At 54.9% G+C, this 5214-nt stretch overlaps 1 pseudogene; it reads right to left on the bottom strand.

Moving 5' to 3' along the window:
• Nucleotides 1-2301: 2301 nt before the first annotated feature.
• LOC119367718 lies at nt 2302-5011 on the bottom strand (annotated as a pseudogene).
• Between the last annotated feature and the right edge of the window lie 203 nt (nt 5012-5214).

A 5214-nucleotide genomic window follows, 5' to 3' on the forward strand; every position in this document is an offset into this window, starting at 1 on the left:
TGATTTGGTTTTCTATCCGAGGTCGGATCTTTTCCAAGGGGGGGGGGATGATGCGGAGCATCCTACGGGCATCACCATGTCAAGAGTCCGTTTGGCAAGTGACATGTGCGGCCTCTACTTCTCATACATAAAGGTGAATCTTCTCCTTTACACGTGTCCACTTGACCCCTTCGAGGATGGTATACTACTTGACACTCCCCCCATGTGCATGCATAGGTATCGCCGGAGCTTCACGGACGACGAGGAGGAGTGCAAGCACCAAGGAACACCTACACCATCCGCGAGGGAAGCATGGAAGAGAAGATGGAAGAAACGGAGCTGCTACAATCTACAGCCACCGGACGACCGGACTACGCCGGACGTCCGACACCTGGAACTCTAGCCAGCCTAAGAGTCCTGTCGAGGAGATCTACAGCGACCGGACGACTGACCAAGACCGGACGTCCGACACCTCCCAGGCCACGGACGACCGAGCGCACCGGACGACCGGTGCCACGGCGACAGAACGATATTTATGGAAGTCCGAAGACTTCCGGACGTCCGGACCGTCCCTAGCCTCCGGACGTCCAACACCACCCGGACGTCCGACGCCTGTGTGCGCAGCCGCGGGCCTTTGGCCTTGTATCCCTCTCCCACTTACCCCTCCGTGGCTTAGACTATAAATAGACCACCTAGACCTCCTTTCGAGGGTTAGCAAATATGATAGCTCATTCTTAGGTGAGCTTTTCTCCTACCTCCTCCTCTTGAGAGAGAGAGAGAGACCACTCCCATGGAGTTCAAGACCTCCATGTGAGAAGATCCCGCGGGATATCATCAATACCCCCTCGTGGGAAGATCCGTCTAGGATACCATCAAGACCTCCTCTTGGAGATGAACTCTACCTTGTATCTTTTCTTTTGTTGTTCATGTACCCTTGTGGATCTTGTGTGTTTGATTGTCTAGTGGATATGTGATTGGAGTTGTTCTTGAGTGTTTCCCCTTGTGATTTCTCCCCGTTCTTCCCCATGTTCTTCGTGTTCTTCGAGGGATCCCCTCCAATCGTGAAAGATCGGCCTACACTGGGTTAGCCCCGTATCACTTGGGTTTGGTCCGTTGAGCGGATGGGAAGGAATATATGTGGGTCGCATGGGCCGGGACCAACGTGGCGGACGCGCTCCGCCCTAAATTTGAGCTGGATATGAGAGGTGCCGGTCAATTCGGATGTTTGAGGCCCGTTTGAGACGACCGTCTGAATCATTTTATTGTGTCCGGTCATTGATCGGGCCGTCCGCCCACGCATTTGAGACGGGTTTGGAATGTTCAGCTATAGATGCTCTTTTACACATGTATAAAAGAACAAAACAAATATGCTTTAAAAAGGAACAAACAAATATTCACGATTAATTCATTTACAATTCTCAGCTGCATATACACAAGTCGAAATGGTACATATCCATAACCTTCTTTTATTATGCACAGGAATTAAGTATGCAAACATACGAAGTCATGTATACGACTGATGGCGCTGAATAAAGATTCTTCGGATCCTTCCCAAACGAGGTCATCGGTCCTATGGTTGGGGATAAATTTGGAAATCAGTCTACTCAAGCAAGGATGATGGCGTAGGCGGCATCCTTCTGTTGGACCTGTGTCCTCGGGCTCCGTCGTTGCGATGGTGTTTGCTCCAGCGTTGGCGTGGAGCTTGGGAGGTAGTTCGAGCGGATGCAGATTGTGGTCTGCATCGACGACATTTGAAAAACGGAACGTGTGCTGGGTTCGTGGTTCATGGATGACAGGTATGGTTTCCTCCTTCGCCGTCTTAGTCATGGTGGGGTGCCAGATGTGGAGTTCGATGGTGTGTACGGGGTGTTGCTCCGGTCTGATTCATTCAACGGTGATGACCTCACTTTTATTGAGGCACCTTGGAGGTCCGCAAAACTGCATATCAACGATGGAGTCGCGTCGAGTTCGGGTGAGGAGGTTATCCGTTATCTTTTTCGGTGGCGGCTGTAGCGGTGCCGTGGGCAGGTGAGGCGTTAGTGTCAAGCTCGGACATGTTTTGCCATCTTTTCAGTTTTATCATGTCAATCCTTACATAACTTATATTTTGATCTTTATGATACGAGTGAGACACGTATTATCATAAAAAACTAGTACATACAGACGTATGTAGTTCAAGTGACCTAATTAATCACAAAAACTGTTTAGTTACAAACTTAAGTAACTGTATTTCCCCCAAAAAAATACTACTGTGAGTCTACCTAATTCGTTTCCTATGTCACTGCAGCTAGTAGCTAGTAGTAGCTAGCTAGGTAGCTATAGCTAGGCTTGTCGCTGCAGCTCCGTGGCGCTGATGACCGTGCCGTGGAATCCGTACGGCACGCGCCCCGGCAGCTTCACAGTGGCCTCCGAGCGCATGTCCCGGGCGTTGACAACCAGCAGCTCCGACAACGTGCCGTCGGCGCTACCGCGGCTCTCGTCGTGCACGAAGCAGAGCACGTACCCGTTGTCCTCCGCGCCAGAGCCATCCGCGTGCGGCACGAAGCAGGGCTCGCCGCCGTACCGACCCTCTCCGTAGGTGATGATAGAGGCAAAGGTGTCCCGTCTTTCGATGAGATGATGGATATCGCTTTGGTGGCAGTCGACTTTGACGATCCGACTACGAACGTGCGAGGACGTCGCGCCTTAGCAATCGCTAAACCAACTCCAAGAGGTTATTGACCATGCCGGAGCACGATCAACCTGACCACGAGGGTCTGTTTCCTGCGAGCAAACGAAGAACAAGCAAGAAACTGAGATTGCAATCTGGATATTGCGAATATAAAATGAAAGCTTTATTGATCAAGGTGGGGTTCTGTGACGCCTTTGTCTGGTCGTTGAACACAAACGAAATACGCGAAGTTGCAGCTATGGCGAACTTTTAATCTAAACAAAACCCAAAGTCTAAACGGTGCCCTAAGGGCTGTATATATGGAGGAAGAGAGGGGGAATTTCGTGGCCCTTGGTGGAGGGGTTCGAAATCAACCCTATCTCTTGTTTCCCCACACATACGGACTCTAAAAATAGCCTATACTTATGTATTTCGAAATTACATGGGCCTGGCCCAATAAAAAGATGACGCAGCACCTATAATAGCCTCGGGACGAAATTTATGAAGTGACATCTTGTATATTTCGTCCATGGCTTCATGCACCCATTATGGTGGCTTCAACGTCCTGAAATCATCACTTGTAACTCCGTTCTTGTTCCTCTTGCGCATGGCATCATCTCCATGCTTGTTCTTGCTCCAATGTTCATCCTTCTCCAAGCTAGGCCCTGATAATTTAATTGGTGTGCGCGAGCTCTAGTAATTGATCCCGTATATATAGCAGTAGGGGCTGTGGGTGTAACAATGGTATTGATGTCCTCATCAGGTGAACTTCTCCACCGTGCCGGACTCGAGGTCCACCTTGGCGAAGCCGGAAACCCTGGGTCACGGCTCAGCGATGGAGAGGTAGGCATACCGTGTCTTCCTCCCAACGAGCTGCCGGTTCACCATGCCGGCCTCAAGGTTCACCTGGTCGGCCTCCCGCAGCACGGCGCGGCGGCGGGACGTACCGGTGCGCGGGTCGAGGCGTATCTCCGAGAGCACGCTGCGGAAGCTCTGGTCCTGGTCCGGTGACTCGTTGAACACGGCGTCCGGCGGTGTCATGCAGGACCCAATGACTACGATCTCACCGGTGGCCTCGTCCTCCCACGCGTTCCAGAGATGGAAGCAGAAGCAGTCGGGGACCTCCACCCACCGGAGCTCCGAAGCGTTGGCAGCGCGCTTCGGCACCACGCCGAACCGCGCCGTCTTGCTCTTGTCGTACACCACCGGCGAGCCGCCTAGCACCATCTCTCGGAGCTTGAAAACAATCTGCTGGTCAGGGACGACGGCGTAGTTCTCGGTGACGGCGAAGTCGTGGATCATTGTTGGCTCGTCGACCGGGATATCGACGTCGTGGGATTTGTGCCCGTCGGCTGTGAAGTAGAAGTACTTGAGGTAAGGTTTCGAGACAACATTGTAGCTGAGCGCAAAAAGCTCGCCGGTGGCCGGGTCGAGCTTGGGGTGCGCGATCATCGCGCCATCGAGCTGCCCATTGAAGTCGTAGCGGCCGACCGTCTCAAGGTCGCCATCCGGGGTGACGCGAACGTGGTAGGGGAGGTCGTCCTCGGACATGGCGAGGAGGCGGCCGTCGTGGTACACCAGCCCAGCGTTGGCGACACCGATCCCTTGAGACGCATCCACCACGCCACAGAGCGACCTTGCCCCGAAGAGCGCCAGCCGCGCCACGCCAGAGTGGCCGTGGAGCTCGCCGATAGCCTTGGGGAAAATGGGGCGGCCAATCTCGCGCTCCTGCCGAAGCCTTGCCGTCTTCGTGAACCGGCACGCGTAGGACTCGGCACGGCCACCGCCTAGGCGTACGGCGTGGACCATCCCGTCACCGTCGAACAGGTGGTGGCCAGCGCGCGGCGCGTGGAGCGGGTTGGCGCCGTTGCGGACGTACACGCCTTGGAGGCACGCCGGGACGCGGCCTGACACGACAGGGAGGTCCTCCGGCCCGGCGGGAGGAAGCTCCCCCACCGGCGCGTAGTTACCGGCGATCTGCACGGCCGGATCTGCGGTTCGCGGCAGCGGGTGCTTGCGCTCGAGGATGCCGGCGACTAGCCTGTCCTCCACCGCGTTCAACGCAGCGGCCACCATGCGCTGGAACGGGTTGGGCCACTTTTTCCGCGCGGGAGCCGCTCGCATTGGGCCCTTCCAAGTGACAACAGCAGAGCCATCGGCGTTCTTGCGGGGATCGTTAGGGTTGAACCTCAATGGTGGTGGCCGTGGCCTAACCTTAGCCGGTGGCCTGACGACGCTGCCGGGGGCAGCGGCCGGAGCAGTGATAGACGACGCCATTGCAAGTTGTGTAGCTGATCAAGGCTCTCGAGCTAGATCGAGAATTGAGATGGTTTCTTGTCCTACGTTGTATGTACGGAGCTGCGAGTGATAAGCTCAAGCTGAGCTGAGGAGTGGGAGGGGAGGTGGGTTTGAGGAGCTTGGGTTCGGGGCTGGGAGTGGAATATATAGGAGGCGGAGGGAGTTGGCGGTGCAGTGGTCAAAACTCAAATGCAGGGAGCCATCAGCCATGGGAGGGGGCTTTGAAAAAAAAAGTTTGGGAGGGACACGTGGCGGGACGGGGATTGTTCTAGAGAGCGAGCGCGATG

Source organism: Triticum dicoccoides, chromosome 2B (assembly GCF_002162155.2).
Source record: "Triticum dicoccoides isolate Atlit2015 ecotype Zavitan chromosome 2B, WEW_v2.0, whole genome shotgun sequence".
Taxonomy (NCBI): domain Eukaryota; kingdom Viridiplantae; phylum Streptophyta; class Magnoliopsida; order Poales; family Poaceae; genus Triticum; species Triticum dicoccoides.